Raw genomic sequence first — 16859 nt, forward strand, 5'->3', positions numbered from 1 at the left:
GTTTCTACCTAGGAGTGTGGGTTCTCCCAACAGTGGAGGTTTCTACCTAGGAGTGTGGGTTCTCCCAACAGTGGAGGTTTCTACCTAGGAGTGTGGGTTCTCCCAACAGTGGAGGTTTCTACCTAGGAGTGTGGGTTCTCCCAACAGTGGAGGTTTCTACCTAGGAGTGTGGGTTCTCCCAACAGTGGAGGTTTCTACCTAGGAGTGTGGGTTCTCCCAACAGTGGAGGTTTCTACCTAGGAGTGTGGGTTCTCCCAACAGTGGAGGTTTCTACCTAGGAGTGTGGGTTCTCCCAACAGTGGAGGTTTCTACCTAGGAGTGTGGGTTCTCCCAACAGTGGAGGTTTCTACCTAGGAGTGTGGGTTCTCCCAACAGTGGAGGTTTCTACCTAGGAGTGTGGGTTCTCCCAACAGTGGAGGTTTCTACCTAGGAGTGTGGGTTCTCCCAACAGTGGAGGTTTCTACCTAGGAGTGTGGGTTCTCCCAACAGTGGAGGTTTCTACCTAGGAGTGTGGATTCTGCCAGCAGTGCAGGTTTCTACCTAGGAGTGTGGGTTCTCCCAACAGTGGAGGTTTCTACCTAGGGGTGTGGGTTCTGCCAGCAGTGGAGGTTTCTTCCTAGTAGTGTGGGTTCTGCCAGCAGTGGAGGTTTCTACCTAGGAGTGTGGGTTCTCCCAACAGTGGAGGTTTCTACCTAGGAGTGTGGGTTCTCCCAACAGTGGAGGTTTCTACCTAGGAGTGTGGGTTCTCCCAACAGTGGAGGTTTCTACCTAGGAGTGTGGGTTCTCCCAACAGTGGAGGTTTCTACCTAGGAGTGTGGGTTCTCCCAACAGTGGAGGTTTCTACCTAGGAGTGTGGGTTCTCCCAACAGTGGAGGTTTCTACCTAGGAGTGTGGGTTCTCCCAACAGTGGAGGTTTCTACCTAGGAGTGTGGGTTCTCCCAACAGTGGAGGTTTCTACCTAGGAGTGTGGGTTCTCCCAACAGTGGAGGTTTCTACCTAGGAGTGTGGGTTCTCCCAACAGTGGAGGTTTCTACCTAGGAGTGTGGGTTCTCCCAACAGTGGAGGTTTCTACCTAGGAGTGTGGATTCTGCCAGCAGTGGAGGTTTCTACCTAGGAGTGTGGGTTCTCCCAACAGTGGAGGTTTCTACCTAGGGGTGTGGGTTCTGCCAGCAGTGGAGGTTTCTTCCTAGTAGTGTGGGTTCTGCCAGCAGTGGAGGTTTCTACCTAGGAGTGTGGGTTCTCCCAACAGTGGAGGTTTCTACCTAGGAGTGTGGGTTCTGCCAGCAGTGGAGGTTTCTACCTAGGAGTGTGGGTTCTGCCAGCAGTGGAGGTTTCTACCTAGGAGTGTGGGTTCTGCCAGCAGTGGAGGTTTCTACCTAGGAGTGTGGGTTCTGCCACTAGATTCAGATTCCCAAGAGAGGTTGACTCTTGTTCTCAATCTTTCATTTCTATGAACCATTTCGAGTCCCCTTTGCCCAGTAAAACAGATAACTGTTTGCAATGACTTGGCGTCAGCTGTCCATTAAATAAAAATAAAAAATAATAAAAAACAAAAAACTAGGCAGTGAGACAGTCTATGAACTTTACACTGACATGAACAAATAACGGTAGTGTGTCTGCCAAATGACACGCAGATTCTGCATGCTGAGGGGGTAGGGACAGAGGAAACAGAAGGATTAGGGTCAGAAGGGGGGGGGGTGACCTTAGTACATCCCCTCCCCCCCCCCCCTCTCTTCCTAGACTGCCAAAGCCAATTCCCCTCAGAAAAAGAACCAACTCTGACCTTTGTGACAGTGACACACTTACTACTAGAAAAGGTTTAATATCCGCAGATGACTGCACTTAGAGCTCAGCCTCGGCCAAACCGCTCATTGGACATCTGACACACATATATGTGAGACAGCTGGGATTTTTAAGAATTTCTTCATGCAAATGTGATAAATACATAAAAACCTAACTGAATGGATTAAATGCTTGCTTTCTCCTGGAGAGAATGCAGCTCAGTGGCTCCTTTCAGTACTAGTTGGCACTTCTCTCTTACAGCATCGCTTATTTTATGCTATAAAACACATCCAATAAAAAAAAAAAAAAAAAAAAGAAGAAAAATGTTAAAAATCTAATGTCTTCATAACATTTAGGCCAATATGTATTCTGCTACATATTTTTGGTAAAAAAAGATCCAAATAAGCGTATATTGGTTTGTGCAAAAGTTATAGCATCTACAAACTATGGGAAACTATGGGATATATGTTGCGCCTGTGTACTTTCGTACAGGTGCTATACTCAAATTTAGTGGGAGAATGAGAGAGTTATGTTGTTCTCATTCTTTGATTTGACAAATTAGGCTGTCGCCAAATCTGGATTGTCCTATGGGTCAGTCTGTGTTCCAGAGATGCAGTCTCATCTCTGGGCGGCAGGTGGCGCCAGAGGGGTCCAGGCGGAGCAGCTTCTTCCCAGCAGCCAATTGGAGGAGTTTTCCCTTGTGGGGCATGCTGGGGAGGAGTATTTCTGTGGCGGAGGCCGTTGTTCGGGGTTCTTCGCGGGTTCCTGGTTCCGGGTGTGCGCACATCGTGGGCCCCACCACTATGGCCTACCTGACCCGGGTCGCGTGATACGCGGAGTTCCTGACTCTGGGCTCTCATAGCCCAGAGCAACCGATGCTGCAAAGGGGTCCCAGTGACTTACTGGGTCCCACTTCTATTGAGAAGATCCCAAGCTGGGTGCTGTTCGGTGGGGGATCGGTCTGAAGAGAACCGGAGGCAGGTGATCCAACAAGGCTTGAACGAACCATCGGCGATCTGTCAGTGTCCAGTCACCCAGGTCACATTTAAACGGTCAGTCGGTAACCCCAAGAGACATACTGGGAGGATTCGCTCGATCGTTCACAATTTCAGCACTGGGCCTGTGGCAGAGGTCTCACCTAACATCTTAATTTAATTAGAGCCAAGTCGGTGGCAGAGACTTGTTCCTCCCAGAAGCTTTAAGTGGCGCTCTGGCTGCCAGGCCTGTGAGAGAGGTCTGTCCAGGGGCACTTTTACCCACTCCGGCTGGAGTGGCGACGCAGACGAATACAAATACAGAAGGCAGGCCTGATACTGTGAAGTTGCTCTTCTTTCATCAACCTATCCTGTCTACCTCAAGTTTACATGTTGGTCGTGTTTGACCGGGAAAATAAAGCATTTGAAAACGTCAACCAACGGTCCTGGACATTCTGTTATTGCTCTCAGCACTACCATCACCCCTAGACACAGTATAGAGGTAACTTAATCACGCCGATCCCAAATCTAATCAGCGGCTCCTCCAGGGGTAGCGCTACATATATTTATTGGAATTTTTTTTTATTTTTTACTAATAATAGTGGCGATTAATGATTTTTAGCCGGACTGCGACATTGCAGCAGACAAATCCGACACTGACACTTTTTGGGGACGAGTGAAACCAATACAGTGCATAAAAAAAAGTGCACTGTCTGTCACTGTACCAAAGACACTGGCAGGGAAGGGGCAATCAAAAAGTTAAATGTGCTCATTGGGAGTGCTTTCTAACTGTGTGGTGGAGAAGACAAATCTGTGTTCCTGCTTAGCAGGAACACAAGACCTCCATCTTCCCCTCTCACAGAACGGTGATCTGCCTCGTTTACACAAGCAGACAGCCATTCTGTCTCTCCTGAGAACAATCGGGAGGTCTTGGTGGACATTGGCTGATTTGCCAATCACAGTCGACATAGAGAGACATGAAGAAGAGTCGAAATGATTATATATATATATATATATATATATATATATATATATATATATATATATATATATATATATATTTTATATATATATTTTTTTTAAAGATTCTGTTGAATCTTCTTTTTTTTTCCCCCCCCCCCTTCTTCTTCTTAGAACATTCGACAGACACCATAAGCCTTCAATGACAGATTCAACCTTAATTTGGATTTTCGGACTAATGCAATTTTTTTACGAAAAACTAAATAAATAAAAACGAATTTCGGGAGTAACTAAATAAATAGATTTTTCGGACGAAAACAAAATTACGAAACAAAATATTTCAGTGTGCACATGTCTATCAAGGACGTCCTATTACGTACCTTGGGCGGGAAGTGGTTAAATAACACACAAAGCTTTAAAATCACGTCAACAAAAACAGTATTATTTCAAAGCGATACTCTAATAACAACACACAGAAATACATGTCTACAGTTCGAATTCCAATGGAATTCGGATGTAAAAATTCTATTCAAATTTGAATTTCGGAAATTCAGACACAAATGTTGTTTCATTATTCATTTGGTAAACTTTATTTCTAATGTAATGTGTGTATTCGGATGTATACAAAATATCGAAAAATTTGTCCGAATATTTATTCGGACTGAAATGAGCCGCACATGTCTAGTTCAGTGGCTACCCAGGATGGGGCAGAGGAATGAACAGTTTAAGGCACCAGCACACTCGTCATTCAATGCAAGTACCACCCCTTGTGCCGATTTATAAAAAAAAATAATAATAATTAAAATGGATGTAAAGCCACTCTCATCCTTTCTAAACTACTGCCATAGTGCTGATCTATAAGGATATAGATGCCTCCTGCATGTATCCTTACCTGTCAAATGTCTCCCCTCTGCCTGTTATAAGAACTGAAAAACTGCAGATTCTGTGGGTGGGTCTGTTGTCTGGAGCTCTGTGTGATGTCAGTAGACTCCCTGCCCTCCTCTACACTCCCCTAGTCCACATGCATTTTCTCTTGTGTATTCCTTACACTAAATTCTGCTATGATCACTAACATCCAGTCAAAATCCAGAAAAGTAGCCACATGACTTCAGAAAAGGCGTGGGGGTGGGAATTAAAAAATAATTCCTGTCTCCAGACTAGTGCATGAGATATGTAAATAACCTGTCACTCACAGCAAGGGGGCGGAACGGACTAAGGTTTTTCTCTGTAAGTCCGTTTTATTTCACTAAACAATAAAAGAGGATTACTCAGAGCTGGATTAACATCTGTGTGGCAAGACTGGGCACAGATGATAGGAAATCTTATACTGTACATTGTGACAGCTAAAAAAAAAAAAAAAAAAATTCGGGTGTACATCCACTTTAAGCTTTAAACCTGGAAAATATTCATAGGTTTAAACTGTCCAGAGGTTGAAGAGAGGATTAGTTGAATTTATAGCGAGAACAGAAAATTCCTTTCTTAATCATCATCACTAAAGGCCAAGAGGAAAAAACAATTGTGGCTTTTGAGTTTCTGACTCATCAATAAGAAATAAGGAAAGTAAGAATGACATTTTCAAAGGGGGAATCCCCAGCAAAAAAAAAAAAAAAGCACGCGGCGTGTTCTGTACACGGAAAGAGTGACACAGAGCGACAAGACACTGAAGCATCCTCCTTCTCCGAGGCCGTGATGTAACGCCAGCAGATGATGGAATTCTGTCAGGCATAAATGCTCAATTATTTAGGGCTGAGAATGGCAGCCGGCGCGAAGGCACGCCTGGAATTGTGGAGCGGCCACATAGGCTGCAGCCTAAGGCATCAAAAGCTCAGTGGGCTACTTCTTATTTAAAGGGAAACCACAGTCTTTTACAGTTCAGAGATCAGTTTAGATTTATATAATGTTTTCATCTGAGAGGATAATTATAATAATGATGATGATTATAAGGATTTAAAATGTAGTTTATCTTCAGGGCTCCTTGCTGCAAGATCTGTCACTTCTTGAAAAGCAAATCGTCACTCGCATAGCTTTTCAGAGGCAATAGGTTGCTTCCAGGGCCGCCATCAGGGAGGTACAGGCAGTACACCTGTAAGGGGCCAGGATGACAACCCACTTTAAAAAGTAGGGCCCCATATGGCAACTCCCCTTTTTTTTTATTAAGAAAAATATATTCTTTTAATACATTTTTATTTTATTTTTTATTAAAGGGCCAATTTTTTTTTTTTTTTTTAGGGGTACAGGGGCCCAGAGATCCCCAGGGCCCCCGGATGACAAACCCCCCCTTTTTTTTATAAAAATATATATTATATATACATACATACATACATACACACACACACACACACACACACACACACACACACACACGTATATATATATATTATTATTATTATTATTATTATTATTATTAAAGGGCCCAGGATGCCAACCCCCCTTTTTTTATAAAAAAATGAATTTCTTTATATTATTTTATTTCTTTTTTTTTTATTAAAGGGATCAGAGATCCCCTGGGCCCCATGTGGCAAACCCCCTTTTTTATTTGTTATAAATGTTTATTTTTTTATTTTTGTTTATATTTATTTATTTATTTATTATGTTTTACCCCCCCCTTTTTTTTATAATATATATATATATATATATATATATATATATATATATATATATATATATATATATATATATATATATTTTTTTTTTTATTAAAGGGCTCAGAGGTCCCCAGGGCCACGGATGGCTACCCCCCCTTCTTTATATATTTTTCTTTATTTCTTCTTTTTTTTTGTAAAGGGCCCCCCCCCCCCCGCTTCTCAATTCGCAGCAGCCCCCCGCTTCTCAATTTCAGGCGGCAGCACCAGCCCCCCCCCCCCCCCCCGGTTCTCTGCTCCAGGGAGCCCATGCCTGAAGCTGTGTAAGGGGCCCCATAATTCCTGATGGCTTCCCTGGTTGCTTCCTCACAGCCTGTTTTAACCCATTGAATGCTGCACTATCGCACTGCAATCGTGTGGAATAGCACAGCCCCATTCAATTGAATGGGTTTGCGTTCAGCAGGTGTAGTGCCCACCAAATGCAATGGGGGTGCAATTCCTGCCACAGCTGAAGCAAAAACATCACAGCCGCAGCATGTGTACAACCACACCTCCCAACTTTTTGGAGTCGGGAATGAGGGACAGCCATTAGCAAAAATATGTAGGCATAGGACATGCCCCCCGCCACGCCCCCTTAGACCTGGTTCACACAGCCGCCTGACAAGTCGCGGTCCGCTCTATTCAATGGAGCCGTTCTAATACACAGTACACTCGGGTATAGTCGGACAGGCTCGGCTCCTCTCGCGTAAAGGACGCACAGGACGTGACCGCGAGAGGAGCCGAGCCTGCCCGACTATACCCGAGTGTACTGCGCTCGGTATATGCCGGTGCAGTGGTTCAAACAGCGCGGGTATCGGCGTATATCGCGCACCCACGATTTTGCCCTGATTTTCAGGGCAAAAAGGTGCGCAGTATACGCCGATAAATACGGTAAATAAATAACCAGTAAAGTTAGCCCAAATTTCTTTGTATAATGTGAAATATTTTACGCCGCGAGAATCGCGATCTTTATTCTAGACAAAAAAAACGTGATTCTCATTTAGAATCATGCACAGGGCCGCCATCAGAAATGTTGGGGCCCCTTACCCAGCTTGAGGCACAGGCCCCCTAAAGCAGAGAACGGGGGGGAGCTGCCGAACATGAAAGGAAACTGCAAGTGTCATGTCGTGCCTACCTTCTTTCCCCTCTCCAGCCACGCTCTGATAACCGAGGGGGGCCTGCTGCTGACGTAAGGCTGGGCCCCCGGGTGACGTGTTTGGGCCCCTTACATGTGTACTGCCTGTACCCCCCTGATCGTGCAGCTCTAGTCGAGGGTACTGAGAGCAATAGGTTCCTGCTACCATCAGTCAAATTGCAGGGAGGAGGGTGCAGGAGTGTGGTTTGTCGGGCGCGGTGTGTGCCTGCGGGCACATGTACAGGTGTCTCCTTAGCAGCCGGCCCCCGAACAGGCAGGGGGTGCCAGCAGCTCGGGGACAGGCCGCAGGAGAACAAACAAGGCGAGTCTAAAAAGAAAAATCATCCTATAAATTTAAGCGTGGACTACTTAGTCAAAGCCTGGCAAAGCCAACCTCTCCTTTCGGAAAATGCTAGTTCCCTGGCTGTCATTTTGAACCCAGTTCTTTCCAAGTCACTGACCTGAAACCCAAACTTGTCTCAGGCCAGGTATTGAAGTGCATCAGGATGACAGCCAGCCGGCTGATATTTTTAGGAGATCAGTAAGGCTGGGTCCACACTATCGCCGCATCCGTCGCACAGCAGGGGTCCGGTGCGCGCTGGTTCACCGCTTCAGCTACGATTTCACCCCAAATTTTGTGCTGAATTCGGACCTGAAACGCACCAAAAAAAGTCACACGTTATTCCAGTAATTCGCACCGGACCTGCTGCAGGTATATGTGAACCGGCTCCAGGGCTGATCCTAGGGTCACCGACACCTGGGTGCAGAAATATTGCTGGCGCCCCTACATGGGTGTGGTCATCTTACTAACTCCTCCCCTTTACAAATGTGTCCCCCATCAGAGCCCCCCCAACAGCAGTCATCCCCAGCAGGTGTCCCCCATCAGAGCCTCCCATGTCAGGTGTCCCCATAGATCAGTACCTGTCCAATAGATCCCTGTAGCTCGGGCGCGCTGGGAGCAGAAGCACATTACAGGGGGGGCCGGGCATACATGGCATCTTTGGTTACTAGGAGGGTGGCACTCGGAGAGCATTTCTGGGAGTGCACAGGGTGATTGGCAGCAGCTCCGGTCAACCCAGAAGCCTCTCATCACACCGCCTATGGGAGAAGAGCCGACACACGCAGAGGGGGCGGGGCAGACAGGAGACTGCTCCACGCGCACCGGACAGAATTAATTAGCGGAGCCTAGTGCCGGAACGTGTGGTACCCAACCCGGAATCTGGGGACAGCGGGAGGTATGCGCTCGTCAGTTGCCAGTGGAGAGAGCAAGCGGGATGGGGAACCGCAGCACCCACTACATGCGCTCCGCCTCTGGACAAGGAGGAGGGAGGGGAGCACTTTGGCGCCCCCACCTCTGCGACGCCTGGGTGCGTAGCACCCCGCGCACCCTGCCTAGGATCGGCCCTGACCGGCACCATAGAGAGCCAGTCACATTCTCCTGCTATGCGAATTGGATGCGGGGAAACTCGCAAAGGTGTGAACCCAGCCTAAAAGGTAGTCTCTCTCGACTCCACTCTTCCTTTAAATGACAGGTTCACTTTAATGGCTTTGCACAACACTTGGCAACCTCGGCGGTGTTTGTGGAATAAAAGGAGTAGATACAAGACTGACTACAATGAATTACTGGTCACAGTAATTATTACTTGTTATTCTCTTTCCTAAGTTCCTCTTTTGGGCTTCCCGTGTGAAGTTACTCATCATCGGCGTCATTTCGAAGTAGTAAACATTTGTGACACCTATTCAGGCACATAGCGAGGGAAGGAGCCAAAATATTCATCATCACTGCGTGATTAACGTGCAAGGCGGAACAAAAACAATAGAAAACACAACAACCTATACAAACCACTAAATAGAACGAATCATCGATCTTTACCTGATAAGAACGACATACAAAACTTTTTTTTTTTTTTTTTCCCCTCACTTAAAAAGCAACGGTCCATTTAATTCAAAAGATAAAAAAAAAAAGGAAAAACTGATACATCCTAAAAAATCTGCACTTGAACCAGAGGAAAACCAAAACCCTTGTCAACTGTGGTCCAATTTGGTGAAAAATCATCCCTGGTCCTCAAAGGCACTTGAATACTTCCTGGCTCATCAGTACTTATGTTTTAATAGCCAGTTGTATTTTGTGCTTTTAGAAACACATCCAGATTTTATTTTTTTATTTTTTTAACAATCTACTTTTTTGATACTTGTTGCTGCCATCAGTTTCCCAATTACACCTTATTTATTTTTATTTTTGGTCCAATGAGAACCTCCAGGCAACGCTGTATCCTGGCCTAGGCCAACAAGGCCCAGGTCTAGGGCAGCACGGAAAGTCCTCTCCATAAAATTATCAGAAATTTGTGCTTAAAGGGGTTGTAAAGGAAAAAAAAAAAAATGTCACCTTAATGCAATCTATGCATTAAGGTGAAAAAACATCAGCTGCTTCCGCCCCCCCCCCCCCCCCCAGCCCCCGTTTTACTTACCTGACCCCTCGAAAGTCCCGATATCCTCTTCGCCGCTCAGCCTGGCCGCTGATTGGCTAAAGCGGATGGATTGAGAGGCTGTCAATCACATCCAGTGACGCGGCGGGGCCGAGTGATACAGCGAGCGGCTATGGCCGCTCGCTGTATCACGGGAGCGCGCCCACAATTAGTGACCAATATGCGAGCTTTTGCATGACTGTGGTGACTAATTGCGGGGAGGACCAGAGACAGCCGCCGAGGGACCCCAGAAGACGTGGATCGGGGGGCACTCTGTGCAAAACGAACTGCACAGTGGAGGCAAGTATAACATGTTTGTTATTTTAAAAAAAATAAAACATTTTCTTTTAGTGACCCTTTAAAGTAGAACTATAGGCAACACTTTTTTTTCCATTTTGGATAGAGTAAGGGAAGGTTATAACCCTGATCAGTTTATTTTTTACCATCCCTGTCTCGTTGCAGAGATTTCCCTTCACTTCCTGACCCAATAACCAGACAGGAAATGATAGGAAATCTATGCAAATTAAGGAACTCCATTTCCCCCACCCCCAGGCCCTCAGAACTAGTGTCCCCACTCAAAATGTACAGGGCGGGTCTTAAACAGCAAGGGGTGTGGCCTTGACAGGAAGGGATGGGCCATATTTAAATTAGTCAGGCTTAGGGCAGCACAAAACCTAAATACACCACTGCCTCCAGGGCCAGAGATAGCCGACATCGTCCTGTATGTAGTGGGTTGTACGGCATAGTGGGTGCAAAGATGATTAAAGTCATTGGGCACCAGACACTTCTTAAATGCAAACAAGATTTTATTTCTCTTAAACTTTTGGGGGAGAGAGGGTTAGGGCCAGGACACCCTTAGATAGTTGCAAGTTCAATTGGCAGACTCCAAGACTTCAATAGGAGGACATCCATGCAGGGAAAGGCATCCAGCAAGATGTGACATCTGCAGGTGTAGGAATGCTGTCTCCTATGGCAACAGTCTTTCTGAGAAGATTCCATGTGCAACTTGCATTGACATCTGTGCATGAAATCGCACAGATGTCGGCAAGCCGCAGATGAAATAGCACTGTCCTGCGGCTTTTAAAGAGCGCTGAAGTAGCGAGATATCAAAGCCATATTCAGTGTGAACGGGGGGAGGGGCTTAGAATACAAGGTCAGATCGTCAGTAAAGAGAACCAGTCTCGGTCTCCCCAACCCATAGAATGCACAACTCCCAGCCTGCTGTGTGGACAAGCGAAGCTGAAACATGACCGGTTCTCTTTATATATTTCTATATAGTTAGAGACCTTAGACTGTAAGCTCCTTGAGGGAAGGACTTATGTGAACATACAATATACTGTGTATGTCAAGTGCTGTGTAAATAGTCAGTGCTATATAAATACATGTAAGCCCTGCAATCCGTGTGCATTTCCCGCACCGCATTCAAAATCGCACCGCCCCTTGTAATCTGCAGCAGGTGTCAGTGCAATCTTAAAGCGGGGGTTCGCCCTAAAAAAAAAAAAAATTCTACCATGTCATCCAGCATACTAGCGCGAGCTACAGTATGCCTTTATTTTATTTGTTTGCGCCGTACTCACAGTTTAATCTCTTAGGCCCCATACACACGAGAGGATTTATCCGCAGATACGGTCCAGCGGACCGTTTCCACGGATAAATCCTCTCAAAGAAATCCGCTGATTTCGATGGGATGGAGTGTACACACCATCCCATTGAAATCCGCGCGGAAATCCTCTGCCGATGACGTGTCGCGCCGTCGCCGCGATTATGACGCGGCGACGGGCGCGACGCTGTCATATAAGGAATTCCACGCATGCGTCAAATCATTACGACGCGTGCGGGGAATCCCTTTGGACGGATGGATCCGGTAAGTCTGTACAGACGAGCGGATCCATCCGTTGGGATGGATTCCAGCAGATGGATTCGTTGTGCATGTCAGCAAATATCCATCTGCTGGAATCCATCCCAGAGGAGATTTCTCCGCGGAAAGAGATCCGCTGGCGTGTACACACCATAGAATCTATCCGCAGAAACCCATTTGCTGGGATTTATCTGCGGATGGATTCTATCGTGTGTATGGGGCCTTAGTTAAGTTTCAGTAGGCGTTCCTATGCAGAGGGGAAGATGATTGACGGCCGGCTTTGGCGCGTCACGCTTCCCGAAGATAGCCGAAATAGGACTCGGCTCTTCACGGCGCCTGCGCAGTCAGCTCCTAGTCTGTGCGCAAGCGCCTTATAGCGCCGTGAAGAGCCGAGTCCTACTCCGGCTATTTTCGGGAAGCGTGACGCGCCATAGCCGGCCGTCAATCATGTTCCCCTCTGCATAGGAACGCCCATTCCCCACGGGTGTCTGAAATTTAACTAAGGGATTAAACTGTGAGTACGGCGCAAAAAATAAAAAATAAAGGCATACTTTAGCTGACGCTAGTATGCTGAATGGCATGGTAGAAACTTGTTTTTTAGGGTGAACCTCCGCTTTAACGACACCCCAAATGCAGGAAGCAAATAGTTTGTTTGCCCACATCAGGTGACGCGGTACAAAAGTACCATGCAATCCTATTGCGGTGCGATCTGGCGCCGTATTTTACGGTACCAGGTGCGATTTAAAGCAGCATGTTCTAAAAAATCAGTTCCTGCACTATTTTTGGTGATTCCGTGTGCGGCTCACATTGACATCTGTGCATGAAACCGTACAGAGATCGGCAAGCTGCATATGAAATCGCACCGTCCTGCGGCTTTGAACTTGTGCTGAAGTAGCGCGATTTCAAAGCTGTATTCAGTGTGAACAGGGGGGGGGAGCTTAAAATACAAGGTCAGTAAAAAGAACCAGTCTAGTTCTCCCCAACCCATAGAATGCACAACATACTGATACATATAAGCAAAAAAATATATAGTGTGTTTAGTGTGTGTGTAGTTTTATTAAAAATAATAATAATACTATATATATATATATATATATATATATATATATATATATATATATATATATATATATATATATATATAAATAATTTTATTATTTTTAATAATACTACACACACTATATTTTTTTTTGCTTATCAATATATATATATATATATATATATACTGATACATATAAGCAAAAAAATATATAGTGTGTTTAGTGTGTGTGTAGTATTATTAAAAATAATAAATAATACACTATATATATATATATATATATATATATATATATATATATATATATATATATATATATATATAAAAATATATATAGTGTGTGTAGTATTATTAAACATAATACACTATATATATATATATATATATATATATATATATATATATATATATATATATATATATATATATATATATTTAATAATACTACACATACACTATATTTTTTTTGCATATATATATATATATATATATATATATATAGTGTGTGTAGTATTAGTAAACATAATAATAATAATAATAATACACAATAATTATATATATATATATATATATATATATATTATTATGTTTAATAATACTACACACACTAATATATATATATATATATATATATATATATATATATATATATACACACACATAATATATACACACACACATATATACATATACACACACACACACACACTATACGTGTGTGTGTGTGTGTGTGTGTGTGTGGATGATTTCTAACTATACAGTAGCAGCAGCTGTAGCAAAGAGCATTATATTATAGCACATAATCCATTCTAATACATGGAGCTTCTATACAGTCACAGCTTTCCTTCTATTTAGTGTATCAGATGGAGTTGCATCGTACACTTGCAACAACAAGATAAATAAAAAAAAAGGAACACCAAACACAATCCATGATACTTTTTTGTACTTGCACTAACATCCAAATTCTCAGGACAAGCTTTTCGGGGTGTCCCCCCCCCCCCTTCTTCAATGTCCTAGCATGCTGCATGTCCACCTTCATGAAAAGTAATACCCCCCTGTGGGTCACCTTACCTCTCCATTTGTTGTTACCAGTTATTTGTAAATATTTCCCATACAATGCCTTGTGATTGTAAACAACTAAAAACAAAAATTGTTACAATGATTGTATTTTAGGAAACAAAAGTGCCCCCCTGAACCCATCATCCACATCCCCAGGATATATGGAACACTGGCATAGACGCTATGGTATATGGTTGCTGCCCAGCACTCACCTATAGATGCAGTGGCCCCTGGTGCTCTCTCCCTGAGCAGATGCAGTGGCCCCTGGTGCTCTCTCCCTGAGCAGATGCAGTGGCCCCTGGTGCCACCTTGCTGAGCAGATGCAGTGGCCCCTGGTGCCCCCTTGCTGGGCAGATGCAGTGGCCCCTGGTGCCCCCTTGCTGAGCAGATGGATTAGCCAGCCCAAAGGGGGGCTCCACTGTCCATCAGCCTCCTGCAGGAATCTCACACTTAGGAGAGCTCAGCTCTTTTGCTTGTCTGATGTTCTCCACCCCTGAGCCTGTGCTCTCCACCCCCCCCCCCCTCCCCATGCCTGTGTGTATTAACTCCCTCCTTCACTCCTCCCTGCCTCTCTCATCTGCTCACTTTGTGGCAATCTCAGGAAGTTTACATACTCTGACATTTTTTTTCTTTTCTTGATTACATCACAAGTATGTGCCTAGTGCAGGCTATAATTATAATGTCAGTGTCGGCATCCTGCATTGGGCAAGGGGGCACCACCTCTGACCCCCTCCTCCGGTTGGACAAAGCAAGGGGCGCCTGCGGTGCACAGGAGCCAACTGCTGTAATTACATATATATTACAGCAATCAGACACATTTACTGGGGATTACGCATAAGGTATCAGATGTAGTACAACACTATATTACCAAAAGTATTGGGACGCCTGCCTTTACAGGCACGTGAACTTCAACCACTTAGAGTGGAGGTTCACCCAAAAACTCAATTTTTAACCTTAGATTGAGGCTCATTTTGTTTAGGGGAATCGGGTGTTTTTTTTAAAATCAAAGCAGTACTTACCGTTTTAGAGATAGATCTTCTCCGCCGCTTCCGGGTATGGGCTGCGGGACTGGGCGTTCCTATTTGATTGACAGGCTTCCGACGGTCGCATACAGCGCGTCACGATTTTCCGAAAGTAGCCGAACGTCGGTGCGCAGGCGCCGTATATAGCCGCACCGACGTTCGGCTTCTTTCGGCTACTCGTGACGCGATGTATGCGACCGTCGGAAGCCTGTCAATCAAATAGGAACGCCCAGTCCCAAAGACCATACCCGGAAGCGGCGGAGAAGATCTATCTCTAAAACGGTAAGTACAGCTTTGATTTTATTAAAACCACCTGATTCTGCTTCACAAAATGATTCTCAATCTAATGTTAAAAATTGTTTTTCGGGTGAACTCCCGCTTTAAGGTGAAAAAACATCCGATGGTACCGCCCCCCCTGAACCCCCATTTTACTTACCTGACCCCTCGAAAGTCCCGCGCGTGTCCTCGTGATCCTCTTCGGTTCCCAGCCTGGCCGTTGATTGGCTAGGCTGGACAGAATGATAGCAGCGCAGCCATTGGCTGGCGCTGCTGTCAATCACATCCGATGACGCGGCGCGCCGGGGGAGGGGCCGAGTGATACAGTCGGCGGCTATGCCCGCCGCTGTATCACGGGAGCGTGCCCGCAAAAGCTTTCCACCATGCGAGCTCGCTCGCATGAAGGTGGAAAGCTTTTGCGAGGAGGAGCCGAGACAGCCGCCAAGGGATCCCAGAAGACACGGATTGGGGACACTCTGTGCAAAACGAGCTGCACAGTGGAGGCAAGTATAACATGTGTTTTTTTTTTTTTTAATGTTTGCCTTTAGTGTTCCTTTAAGGAGCCTGTTAATGTAATATATATATATATATATATTTTTTAGGGTGGACCTCCGCTTTAAGAAGCTGATTGGCTACCATGCACTGCTGCACCATATTCTGAGTCCTCCAGGTTTAGCGTGTTCACCTAAAATTTGCACAACTGGACGACTAAATTGAACACAATTCACCTCATTCTCTGAGCTTTGCGAACATTCACTTTGCTAAATAAACGTTCTTTATTGAACACAATTTATTAAATGATCCCCAGAGCCTCCTTTTTTGGGAACCCCCCGAATGTCAATGTGCCCTTATTCTGGGTGCAGGTGTCAGGGTGTTATTTTTCTGGGAGGCCAAGTCCTAGTGTGATGTTATTTTGGAAGCCCAACTCAATTGTCTTATTTCTAAATAAATATTTCACCCAAACCTTAGAAGTCTTTCTGTGTGTGGTCGGTCAGGGTCTATTTTCAGGGGTCACGTCTTTTTAAAGTCCTGCATTGCTCTCTTTTACAGAGTATGGGCTAGATTCAGGTACCTTTTGCGCTTTTTTTACGGAGGCGCAGGGCAACGTTTTTGCCCTGCGCCCCCGCAAATTTTCTGCGCTACCCGCGATTCACGGAGCAGTTGCTCCGTAAATTGCGTGTGCGCTCCGGCAAAATGCCCGGCGTAAGCGCGCGCAATTTAAATGATCCCGTAGGGGGCGGGAATCATTTAAATTAGGCGCGTTCCCGCGCCGAGCGTAGAGCGCATGCTCCGTCGGGAAACTTTCCCGACGTGCATTGCGGTAAATGACGTCGCAAGGACGTCATTTGCTTCAAAGTGAACATGAATGGCGTCCAGCACCATTCACGATTCACTTACGCAAACTACGTAAATTTTGCGACGCGGGAACGACGGGTATACGTAAACCGCCGTACGCAAACGACGTAAACTGCGTACGCAGGGCTCGCGTAACATGGTGAATCGGCGTTAGTATGCAATTTGCATACTATACGCAGAGCACAACGGGAACGCCACCTAGCGGCCATCGCAAGAATGCAGCCTAAGATATGCGGGCATAAGAGCCTTATGCCACGCATATCTTAGGCTGCAGTCGGCGTAACGAGGTTCCTGAATCAGGAGCATTCGTTA

At 45.3% G+C, this 16859-nt stretch overlaps 1 protein-coding gene across 1 annotated transcript in view; it reads right to left on the reverse strand.

Moving 5' to 3' along the window:
* Positions 1 to 14405, reverse strand: part of PRR5L (proline rich 5 like) — a 79902-nt gene extending 65497 nt beyond the window's left edge. Inside the window, exon 1 of the mRNA XM_040328077.1 lies at positions 14106 to 14405. The gene's annotated coding sequence lies outside the window, so the exon portion shown is untranslated. The remainder of the gene's footprint in view (positions 1 to 14105) is intronic.
* Positions 14406 to 16859: the final 2454 nt, after the last annotated feature.

This window comes from Rana temporaria, chromosome 11 (genome assembly GCF_905171775.1).
Source record: "Rana temporaria chromosome 11, aRanTem1.1, whole genome shotgun sequence".
NCBI lineage: Eukaryota > Metazoa > Chordata > Amphibia > Anura > Ranidae > Rana > Rana temporaria.